At 47.4% G+C, this 12818-nt stretch overlaps 1 protein-coding gene across 1 annotated transcript in view; it reads left to right on the plus strand.

Moving 5' to 3' along the window:
• The window catches only part of ARPC2 (actin related protein 2/3 complex subunit 2), an 855630-nt gene that overhangs the window by 371623 nt on the left and 471189 nt on the right, over nucleotides 1-12818 (plus strand). The gene's annotated exons all lie outside the window — the stretch shown is intronic.

A 12818-nucleotide genomic window follows, 5' to 3' on the forward strand; every position in this document is an offset into this window, starting at 1 on the left:
GGAAAGATTTGAGTAGGGGCTGCAGCCAAGGAATGGAATATTCAGTTTGGGACAGATGTATGGGAGAGAAGGCTCACCTGATAGATATGGAAGTGGCTCACCTGATAGATATGGAAGTGAAGTAGAAACCAAGGGGCAGAGGGTGAGAAACAAATGTTTGATCACAAGAAACAGGTATACATGTAACGTAATCCGGAGGAAAAAAAATGCACATAAAAGATCATCAGGCTAAGAAGGATGTGGAATTACTGCAGGAAACAAAACAGTCAGAGAAGGAAAGATTAATTCCAGTGTATTCCGAAGGGGAGTTTGACAATGACTGTAGCTCTGCTATTCAAAAAGAACTGCAGGAGTTAATGGAGAAATGCTGAAAAGTGGAGAGGGAGGGTAGTCAATATGGTAAAGGAGGGTTAAAGGTAATGGATGGACCATTGCCAGCATGCATGCACCTGACAAGGGTGAGAGAGACTTGTGTTTGTCGGCATTGTGAAAAATGGTCCAAAACGAGGAAGGAAGACCAAAAAATCAGAGGGGATTTTAATGTTGCCACAGAATTGTAAAAGGGGCAAGCTGTTTGCGGAAGAAGTAATACAGCAGAGATGAGCAAGACTATGGAAAATGCAGGAAATGAGATCAGATAGGCATACAGAGGGGGAATGCTCCCACAGGTAAGAGTACATTTTGACAGAGTAGTCTGGTGCATGCAAGCAGACTTGAGAGGATATTTGGCATGGAAGGTACTGAGGCAAAAGTGCAGAATATAGAATTACAAGAAAGGTTTGATGTTAAGTTGTCAATCTCGCCTTCATTCTTGCTGGATGGGTTCGAAGCCGATCCTCGGCTCCGACTCGGCCAATACTAAAAAGCTCGAGAGCTAATTCCACCGGCTCGAGGCTCCCCTATATCCCACAATGCTAGGCGGTAACTACCCAGATCTCGTTTGCCGCTATAGCTGACGAGGTGCTCTTCTACCGGCTCAGGCAGGTTAGTTTAACTTTTACCTTTTCAGGTACTTCTAAACCCCCTTTTTGTTGTTCACATCTTAGCCCTTTTAGTTTAATTTTAGTTTAATTTAAATTTAGATCTCTCGACCCCTTTTTTGTCGAGTCCTTACCTTTCTCCCCTTATCTTGTAGGCCTTCGGCCCTTCCCTTCCCCCAGTCCTTCAGTGACTAGTTTAGTTTTCTTTTTTGTCAGTAAGGGCTTGTGTGTGTGTGTGTGTGTGTCTGTGGCTTTTTAGCCTTTAGTTTATAGTTTATTGTTAGCTAAATTTAAAATAACTTTTTTATACAGGGTGTGTCTGTGGTGTTTTTTTTTTTCTGTTGTCAGGCACTTTCCCTATAATGTCTAAGGAAAAGGTCTCAGGCTTCAAGAAGTGTGACTCGTGCTGTCAGAAAATGTCTTTGACAGACGGTCACATTTCTTGTGTGTACTGCCTGGGGCCTGTGCACCTGCAGGACTCATGTGCTGTCTGCCATGGTTTCAGCCCTCGAGTCCTGCAGGAGAGCAAGAACAAACTCATTCTAAGGGGTTTGTTAAAGCCTGAAGGCCCCCCGACTCAGTCTAGTTCGGGAAAACCTTCGAAGGCTTCAAAACAGTCGACTCCTGCTCCTGAGTCGACTGTAGTAATGTCGAAGCAGGCTCCGACATCGGCTTCGGCCGGAGCCGATGTTTTTGGGCCTCAAGCTATTACCTCTGCTCCGGCTGGAGCCGAGGCTGTTAAGTCTTCATCGGCTCCGATACTATCGGAGCCACATTCTAAAAAGAGATCGAGATCCCCTTCTATAGGATCTACTCTTACTATTACTTCGGCTCCGGCTGGAGCCGAAGCTAGTAAGTCCCCATCGGCTCCGATACCATTATCGGAGCCATTTCATAGAAAGAGATCCAGGTCCCCCTCAATTGGTTCTGTACACTCGGCACCAGGATCTCCTCTACTTTCAGAGCGGAGTCACAAATCACATTCCTCTCGGTCTTCCAGGTTGTCAGACCATGACTTGCAGAGGGTGGTGAGTAGACTTCTTAAGTCCAAGGCACTGGCCCAAATGCTCCATAGCCCGACTCATCAGTCGTTGGCTATTTCCGTCCCTCATTACATTCCTCCTCCGACTCCTTCGAGTTCGGAGCCAGGGCTTGTTGGAGCCATCACTGTCGGTGCGTCGGATCCGATACCATCTTTTTCGGCTCCGTCGTCTGCTCCGGTCTCCTCTTTGGAGGGATCTCGGCGCCGGGCTTCCCTCGTCGGCTCCGAGGGGGCGAGTGGCATCGGACCCTTGTCCGACCCCGCTCTCCCTCTCGGGGCTTCGGCGCTGGTGAGCTCGGCTCCGACATCGGCTTCGGAGCCGTCTCTGTCGGTGCCGGGAGGGGTCCTTGTCTCTTCGGAGCGAGGGCCTCGGGCCTTGCCTGACAGGGATGCCTTCGAGGTCATGCGGAGCGTGCTAGAACCAGGTTCTGCCCCACAGTCGGCTCCCTCAGCCCCTCCATCTACAGTGCCTGCGGTGATTTCTACTCACCCCCTTGTCTCACACTGCAGAGAACCAACTCCTCAAGATTCCCCATTGGGAATTTCCTCCTCTTCCGAGGTCTCTCCTGACCCTGCAGGAGATTCCCCTTAGAAAGAGGCAGTGCAAGAGGAAGCACATTGACTCCCCTGAGTCTATCACCTCTGACACTGACTTAGAGGAATCTGAAGGGTCCCCTCATTCCCCCTCTGAGGATGTCTCCTTTGCGGACATCCTTGAAATCCTCAAACAGAGGGGGAATTGGCCAGCCCTTAACCCTTCGGAGGATGAGTCAGTGTATCTTGAGGCGTTTGGTTCTCGCCTTTCTACCTCCTGGGTGTCCCCTCCCTTTGACCCCCTTATGGAAGTGGTGGCAAGGAAGGCTTGGACGGCTCCTGACTCAGTGGAACCCACCCCGAGGAGACCATCCAAATTTATCACTGCTCCCTCAGACAAACAGTTTCTATCCAAAGGTGTCCCAGTTGATGCCATGGTGGTGGCTGCGGCCACAAAGAAGGAATTAGCTGATCCTTCTGTTCCTGTCCATCCTCCTAATAAAGAGTCTAGGACCATGGACAGATACGGTGGCGGATGTTTTCGTCAGCGACCTTTTCTATGCGGTCGCTGAACTACTTATGCCACTTCACTCGTCTCCAAAGAGATTTACTCAAGGATATGGGTGAACTGATGAAGGATCCTACAGCTGAGGGGTTCAAAGACACTATGAACTCCCAGTTGGCAACCCTAAGTTCAATTGTGAACTCCTCCATGCGACTGGTTTCATACGCAGCAGATGGAGCGAGTAGATCTGCAGGCACGGGCATTGCCTTACGAAGGCACGTCTGGATGCGACTGTGCAACTTTGCGGACCCTTTCAAGGCTTCCTTCACCAATTCCCCCTTTGACGGATCATCTTTGTGTGGTCCACAGGTGAAGGATACATTGACCAGGTGCGAGGTGGAAGGTAAGACTCTCTCTGCCATAGGAGTCCGTTTTTCCACCCCTTTTAGACCCTATCCCAAAGGTCAGAGGGGAGGGAAGATGTGGTTCCGGAAACAATCTCAGGGAGTCTCATCTGACGCACAAGGCCGATTCTCCTCTAGAGGCAGAGGGGGGAATAATAATAGACGCCGCCCCAGAAGCAGAGGAGGTCCACAAAACCAGGGTAGCAGAGAGGTGTTCTCTGACAAACCCTTTCAGCACCCCTGAGGGGCTGCCCAACTGTCCACCTTCGGAGGCAGTCTGGGGAAGATTATCACTGTACCCAGAAGCCTGGCTTTCCCTAACTCAAGACAAATGGGTACAGTCGATCATATCCGAGGGTTACAAAATTCCCTTTATTCACATTCCAACTCAGCCAAAAAAATCCCTTCCAGATGTTCCACCCGGTCTAAGGGAAAAAGCAGCATTGGACGTCTCAAAGCTGCTATTAAAAAGAGTCATCCAACCAGTCCCAGCAGACCAGCAAGGATCCGGAATCTACTCCAAATTCTTTTTGGTACCAAAAAAAACAGGGGACTGGAGGCCCATTCTAGATCTCAGTCACTTAAACAAGTTTGTCAAGAAAACAAAATTCCGGATGGTCACGCACAGTCCATCCTACCCTTCTTGGGTCAGGACAATTGGATGTGCTCGATAGATCTTCAGGATGCGTACTACCACATCAAAATGAACCGACGCTCCAGGAGATATCTCTGCTTCAGGCTGGGGGCCAGTCACTACCAGTTCAGAGCCCTGCCCTTTGGTCTCACTACAGCCCCCTGAGTGTTCACCAAATGCATGGCAGTGGTCACGGCTCACTTGAGGCGCCAGGGATTCCAGGTATTTCCATATCTGGACGATTGGCTCCTTACGGCCACCACCAGGCATCAGCCTCTACTATCCAGGAATTTCACCATGCAAACCTGTCAAGCTCTGGGCATCTCAATAAATTTCGAAAAATCTGCCTTGTCGCCTTGTCAGCCTATTACTTTCATAGGCGCCAAATTAGATACACAGAGTCTTTCAGCAACACTCACAGAGCAGAGGGTTTTAGACATTCGGAACCAAGTATCCCTTCTGTTGCAATTGGTCAAAGTCAAAGCCAGATTAGTGTTAAAGGTACTAGGACTCATGGCAGCAGCTATTCCCCTTCTCCCCTTAGCTCGCTTTTACATGAGGATCCTCCAGTGGATGCTCTTTACCCAATGGTCCTTTCAACGACTCCCAATGTCCCATATCATACTGATAACTCAAGTATGCAAGAATCCTCTATCTTGGTGGGTCACGTCACCTCAACTTCTCCAAGGAAGACCCTTCACTCTCCCCCCTCCAGTTGCCACGTTGACAACAGATGCCTCCCTGATCGGGTGGGGGGGGCATTATCAGGGCAGGACAGTCCAGGGCACGTGGCAACCCTTCGAGTGCCACTTGCACATAAATGTCCTAGAGATGAGAGCAGTGCTTTTAGCGTTGCAAGCCTTTCACGACTCTCTTCCCAAAGGGACTATTGCAATCCAAGTGGACAACATGTCCGTGGTGTGGTACATCAACAAACAAGGCGGAACCAGATCATACCCTTTGTCGAGAAGCACTCAGACTTTGGCAATGGGCGATCTCTTCTCAACGTTTTCTGACAGCGATGCATATCCCCGGGAAATCCAACGTCATTGCAGACAGGTTGAGCAGAGCAATTCTCATGCCACACGAGTGGTCTCTAAAGACATCAGTTCTAGAAGAGGTATTTCTAAGATGGGGCCATCCTTGCTGCAGTCTTTTTGCTACTCCCCAAAACAGCAAGTGTCAAGACTTCTTCACGCTCTTCCCGTTACCAGGCCTTCCCACCAGAGATGCTCTAGTCCACGATTAGCCCCGGGGACTTCTGTATGCCTTTCCCCCCTTTCCACTTATACCTCAACTAATTCAGAAAGCCATCACCTTGAGAGTGACTATGATCCTCATTGCCCCTTACTGGTCTCGACAGATATGGTTCCCCTTTCTTCATCGTTACCTTTTGGAGCAGCCTTGGCATCTGGACCCAGTACCAGATCTCATTACCCATCAGTCGGGTCAGCTGCACCAATCTCTGTCTTCCCTAAACCTCACAGCATGGTTTCTCCAATTCCTACCTTAGCCAGGCTTCCCTCAATATCTCGCTCGGTCCGAGATATATTGATAGCCTCTCATAAATCCTCTACCCGGAAGATTTATACTAGTAAATGGAAACGTTTTTCCCTTTGGGCATCTTCGAAAAACATTGATCCTTTTACTGCACCTATCCAGTCCATTTTAGACTTCCTGGCGGAACTATTTCATTTAGGATCTTCTGCATCAACTATTAGAGTTCAGTTGGCTGCCATTTCAAATTTTCATGTGGGTGTTTCAGAATCCAGCATTATGGCTCTCAAACTTTGTAAGGCCTTCTTAAGAGGTATATTTCTTCTCAAACCTCCGATCAAAGACCCTCCGCCTCAATGGGATTTAAACTTGGTTCTGGCGTCTTTAATTCTTCCCCCTTTCGAACCAGCGGCTTCATGTTCTCTGAAATTGCTTTCCTGGAAGACACTTTTTCTGGTAGCTATAACTTCAGCGAAAAGAGTATCAGAACTCCAAGCCCTCTGCAGTCGTCCTCCTTACCTAGTTTTTCACAAAGACAGAGTATCTCTCCGGACGAACCCATCCTTTTTACCAGAAATCTCTTCTCAAATTAACCTAAACCAGATTATTGATCTCCCCGTTTTTTTCCCCAACTATTCAAATAGATCAGAGCAAAATCTGCATTTTTTGGATGTTCATCGCCAACTGAGATATTACTTAGACAGAACTAAACAACTCAGGAAATCTGATCAATTGTTTCTGTCATATGCAGAAGGAAGACTGGGCCTTCCAGTTACCAAAGTATCTCTGTCTAGATGGCTCACTTCTACAATTACTTTCATCTATGAGATCAGACATCAAAAATTACCCTCAAGACCTAGAGCTCATTCAACCAGGGCATTAGCTACATCCATAGCCTTTCAGGACAGATTGCCAATAGACTCAATCTGTGCAGCAGCCACATGGGCCTCTCCTCATACATTCATTTCACATTACAAATTGGACATGGTTTCCAGAAGCCGTGCCAATTTTGGTTCCACTGTTCTCAAGAGTCTGTTCCGATAGGCCACCCGGGATAAGGTGCTAGGGACGCGGTCCTATCCAGCAAGAATGAAGGCGAGATTGACAACTTAACATTAAGAAGTTATGTACCTACCATAACGTTCCATGTTAGTTGTCTTCTTCTCGCCTTCTTTCTTGCGTCCTTCCCCCAAGCCTGGACAGACCGACCGGAATTCTTTGTGTTTCTTCTTCTGAAATTTGTTACTCCATTTTTGAAGAATAATATTGCTTGGTATAGCTACCAAACGAGATCTGAGTAGTTACCGCCTAGCATTGTGGGATATAGGGGAGCCTCGAGCCGGTGGAATTAGCTCTCGAGCTTTTTAGTATTGGCCGAGTCGGATCCTCGGCTCCGAACCCATCCAGCAAGAAAGAAGGCGAGAAGAAGACAACTAACATGGAACGTTATGGTAGGTACATAACTTTTTATTTTGGACCATGCATCAGTAATTCTGACAATTTGCATGGATGGGATGGGTACAGGTTAGCTTTAAGTGGACAGACCAACAGAAAAGGGAAAGTGAGGCAGTCGAGGACAATGAAATGGACAGTAAAAGACAAAGAAGCACTGCTGGGATGGTATGAAAGCAGCGACTGGCGTGTGGTTAGAGAGACGAAAGAAGGAAATAATGAAACAAAACATTGCAGGAATCCAGGATGACGTATGACGGAGTGAAGAAGACCGAGGGTAGAGAAAGCCAAGGTGAGCCATGCTGGAGAGCAGAATCTGCTTCAGCAATGATAGCGGAGGAGTTGCACTGGAGAGATTGTTGGTGGGGAAGTACAAGGCAAGTTAGAAAAGTATAAATGCAGACAAAAATAGGGAGATACGCAGAATGAAAGGGGAGAAGGAAGAAGTAGAGGTGGTGATCAAGAAATCTGAGTGTTTTACAGAGCATCATGAAAACATTTACACAGAATAATGAAGAGGATGACGAGCAGGACTGAGGAAACTCTGGGAAGAGAGCAAAACTGGGTCAGCTTCAGAAAGAAATGCAAAACTGTGGATATTACCAAAGAGGAGGGTAAAGATGCCCATAGGTGGAGAGGGGCACCGGTGTTAGGCTCTGAGTGAAGAGTATAACCGAATACCGGAATTGGGGGAGATCTCAGGTAATGAGACACGCAAGGGTAATATTATCACGAAGATGAAATTGTGACAGAAAAGTAGTAGAAAGCTGTCTGATAATTTCCTTGATCAATGCAGTGGTAAAGATGCTGGACAGTCTCCTACCACTACATTACAAGAATGTCATAATGGTTTCATAACAAAAAAAAAGACTGAACAAAATTGGGGGAAACTAGTAGAGTTCATATGCAGGGAAGAAAAAAATATGTAGGCAAGTAGGGGATTGCACTTTTTGACTTATTTAAAGGCTTTGGCACTATAAAATGGAAGTTTGTATGTGAAGTGCTAGAGAGAGAGAGGGAGACAACATCATAAGGTGTGGGCATTATAAAGTAGATGAGGATTTAGGTAGGATAGGGAAGATGGAGGTGCCCTTTATCACCCAGCCTGTTTACACTGATGAGACAAGGGCTAGCAGTTTGGGTAAGGGGCAAATTGGATGAGTTGAGGCTGACGTGGGAGATGTACAAATTCTTGGTATATGTTGATGACAGTTTCATTGAAGCAGCCCTGCCAGTACTGGACCCAGTCTGAGACCTTTCAGACACTTTCAGGCCTGCATTGTAATGAGAAAGGTACTGATAGGAGGGGGAAGGAAAGGGGAGAGGATGGATGGGGAGATGAGAGACCGAATTTCCAAACTACTCGTAGCTGTACGTTGGTTTCACTGTACAAGGAGACTGTGGAGAGAGACCTTAAGGAATGAAGTAAAAACAGCTGGCGAGAGGAGGGAGGGGACTTTCACAATGCTGGGCAGAGCGAATGCAGTCGCAGTGGTTATGCTTCTGGTAATGTTGGATATTTTCAGGAAAAATCCGATAGACTTCGCACACAGACTCCAAAACCTGAAGGAAGAGAGAAATGTGCAGGAAGTAGAAGAGGGAGGATAAAACAAAATTAACTAAGGACTGGCAGAAAGAAGGATGGGGAGTGCTAAGGGCTGCTACATTTACCCACATATGCCCTGACCTGTAACATAATGTACTGGCTAGAGTTACAGAAAGAGTAAGTCAGAGTTTGGAGAGAAAGCATACAAAACAAATGTGAAAGCAGTTAAAGAGCTGCAAAATTATCTTGGGAGAAGGTGGAAAATAGTTATAAAAATACTGGAAAAGCTCTCTCAGACTGTCACATATTGAAGTGAGGGAAACGTTTGATCTGATGTCAGTCTTCATTCTTTCTTGACCAGTGGGTCTTTGTTCCAATCCTCAGAACTGGCTCGGCTGTTATACAGCTCACACCAACCAAAAACTCTCTAGCTAAGACTCTACCCACAGTGCCTTTCTCTCCATTACCTCCGATCTCTTTTGCCGCTCTGATAGCAAGATGCATCAGCCGATACTGTCCCGCCAAGTCAAATTTTAATGATTTAAACTCTTTCTCCCCTTTTTCTATTATTAAAACTTTTCTTCTTCTTACCCTTTGACTTATTGTTTTTCTCTACCCTTAATACTTCATGGAATCTTTGCCATTGTTGGTAACCCCCCCCCCCTTTTTTTTTTCTGCCAGTCTTTGTATTCATCTCCATCACTGGTAGAAATTTCTTCTATCTTTGACTGCAGGTGTCCGTGTGTGTGTCTGCATGTGACACTGCGTGTGTGTGTGTGACCGTGTGTGTGTGACCTTGACCCGGTTCGCAAATTCTTTTATTATTGTCAAGTTGGTGGAAAAACAAAAGGGCACATCTGGTTTTAAACAGTGCCAGAACTGCAGGTGAAAGATGCCCAGTTCGGATGGGCATCTTTCTTGCATATATGGTTTGGGTATGACCCATTTGGGTCAAGACTGTGTGATCTGCCAGGCTTTTAGTAACAGTGCCTTGGTAGAGAGAGGTAATTAATATTAAAAGGAATGCTAAAATCACCCTTTGAAGAAACGTTGTCCCAGTCAGATTCTTCCTCCTGTAAATCAGATCACACCAAAAAAAGAGGAGTAACTCCGTGCCAGTTTCCCCAACGGCACCAGTGGCTAAGAAACACAAGTCCTCGGTTCCATCTGTCTCCTCGGAACCGAAGACTAAGATTCCAAAGTTAACAGAGCTAGACTCTTCGGCACCAGCTACTATTTCCATGACACCATCGGCGTCGCCACCGGTTTCTTTAGTTTCTCTGTTGATGCCGACTTCTCCAGCTGCACCTCAGCAAACTGTGCCACCCCTTCAGTGCCAAAGTCTGAAGTCGTGCATGTTCCCAAGACAAGGTATTCCCCTTCCATGGACCCCTTTGTGGGTCAGCTACCCAGTCCTTTTTTGGAAAGACCAGAATCTCCCTCGAGGGTTGTCTGTTCGATCTTCCAGAAGTCTCTCTGAGGTAGACATTGAGGTTGGTGGATAAGATTTTAGCGGCCATGGGTCTTTTGCCCGTTCTCAGACCTCTCTCCCTGCTGGAATTTGGGTATTTTCTCCCAGGACTCCTCCAGACTTTCCTCCTCTGACCTCCTTTGGGGGCTTAGAGCCCACCACTTCGATTTCCCCGAGTTCCAACTGTCGTGGTGCTGTTAAGCACTCCCTCTTCGTTTCCAGGGACTGGTCTGACATCTTTGATTCCCTCGTAACTGATAGATTCCCGGAGCTGTAGCTCAGCTGTCTGTTCAAGTGTTTCGGATCTGCTTCTGGTTTTTATTAGGAGTTGTTCTTAACTCTGGGAGCACTGACAGTTGCGGGCTCTACGCTGGCTCTTGCTACGGAGGGTGGTCTCTCGGAGTGGGGTGTGACTTCACTTCTAAGGCTGTCTTTCTCTGTTCCACCCTCCCATCTCTCTTCAGGGGGACCTGCCTTCCAAGTCATGGAGAAGGTATTAGCCTCTGCGAGCTCCCAGCTGGCCCCTTCTGTATTGGAATATCATATGTCAGTGCCTTCTGTTCCAGAGTTGCCACCATCCTCCACATCAGGGTGGCAAGCACCGAAGCTGCAGCTTACCCCTGTACAGGGCCCCTCTTCTGAGTCTTCCTTAGAGATTCCCACTGAGGAACCACCCTGAAAGAAGATGTGCAAGAGGAAGCACTTACCCTGAAGAGTCTGTCACTGAAAACATGGACTTCGATGATGGGGAGAGCTCAACCCAGTCACCCCCTGAAGATGTCTCCTTTGGAGACATCCTGGAGATTTTCAGACAGAAGGGTAACTGGCAACTCAAATACTTGACCTTTGGGGAATCTGTGTACTTGCAAGCCTTTGGTGCTCACCCATCTACCTCCTAGGTGACCCCACCCTCAGAACATCTCATTAAATTGATCGGGCAGCAGGAGTGGAAGGCCTCTGATTTCAAAGAGCCCATTCCCCGGAGACCAGACAAAAGTCTTATCAGCCCCTGAAGATCACCAATATTGGGCCAAGGGTTTACAGTAGATGCCATGGTGGTGGCGCAATGGCCACCAAGAAGGAACTTGCCTATGAGAGTCTCACTGTCCACCCACCTGAGAGTCTAGGACGATGGACAGATTTGGAAAATGGCTCTATGCTTCATCGACAGTCATCCTAAGGTCCTTGAATTTCATGGCACATTTTACTAGACTCCAGAGGGATCTGATTAAGGAGTTATAGGATACCCTCACTGGAGCAGTGTCTGAAGGGGTGAAGGATAAAGGTGATTTTCAGCTGGCCATCCTGGAGTCTGTATTGAACTCGTCCATGTGGCTCATCGCACATGCAGCTAAAGGGACGACCAGAGTGGTGGGTTCAGGCATTGCCATAAGGTGTCATGCCTGGATTCGTTTGTGTGAGTTTGCAGAACCTTTCAACTCTTCCTTCGTCAATGCTCCCTTTGACGGCCCAAAAGTCAGACATAACTGGCCAGGTGCAAAAAAGATGGAAAGACCCTTTCTGCTGTGGGCATTTGTTTCTCTACTGCTGAGCATCCTTCTCCAGGAATTGGAGGAGTGGATAGATGTGGTTCAAGAAGTCCCAAGGGCCTTTCCAGGACACATGTGGAGGTAACTTCTTTTGGGGCAGAGGGAGGAGCTCTAATGAAGACGCCGACCCCATAGCAGAGGTGGTCCACGAAATCAGGTCTCCAGAGACTCCTCTGGGCAACCCTACCTGCACTTCTGAAAGAAGGCCCTATTTTTTACTTATGGAAACAGTCTGGGGAGGACTTTCGCTGCACTTGACAGCCTGGCGACAAATAACTTCAGATACTTGGGTGCAACAGGTCATTATCAGAGGTTACCATGTCCCCTTTATTCTTTTCCCAAGATCACAAAGAAGAATCCCCGATGTTCCACCTAGTCAGAGGGACCAAGTGACCTTGGAGGTTCAAAAGCTGCTAGAAGAGAGAGTCGTCCGAGAAGTCCAACCAGACCAGATAGGATCCGGATTTTATTCAACTTTCTTTTTAGTGCCAAAAAAGACAGGGGACTGAAGACCAATTTTGGACCTCAGTCTTCTGAACAAGTTTGTTCAGCAAACAAAATTCCAGATGGTGGCATTTCAGTCTATACTTCCCTTTTTAGAGGAAAGCAGTTATGTCTGACCCAGAGACTCCCCATACTCTGGAATAGACTGCCCATATATGTCAAGCAGAGCGCCTCCTTGGCCCTCTTCAAAAGGAACCTTGACGATTGGATGGGAGATAGGAAATTCACCCCCGGGGATCATGTCAGTCGCCCTGCTAGACAGGGGTCCAAGGAAGTAAATATTGTGGGAAGAAATATCCAGGGAATTGTTCTGGCTAGGCTTGTATAGGCCCTAGGGCGATAGCCTAGTTCCAACCTATTAAAACAATTGGATGTGCTCTATAGACCTTCAAGATGCATATTACCACATAAAAATGGACAAACGCTCCAGGAGGTATCTCTGCTTTTGGCTAGGAACCAGTCATTTCCAGTTTAGAGTGCTGCCCTTTGGTCTCACCACAGCCCCCATGGTGTTCACCAAGTGTATGGCAGCAGTCACAGCTCATGTGAGACTACACAGATACCGGGTGTTTCCTTACATAGATGACTGGCTCCTCACCACCCCCATCAGGCATCTACTGCTTCAAGCCACAGCTACTAAAGTCCCAGAAGGTAGCCATGTTGGAAAGTCTAGTAGCATAGGTTCCAAACTGGGGAGTA

This window comes from Protopterus annectens, chromosome 6.part0 (genome assembly GCF_019279795.1).
Source record: "Protopterus annectens isolate FY-2018-M chromosome 6.part0, PAN1.0, whole genome shotgun sequence".
Classification (NCBI taxonomy): Eukaryota; Metazoa; Chordata; order Ceratodontiformes; family Protopteridae; genus Protopterus; species Protopterus annectens.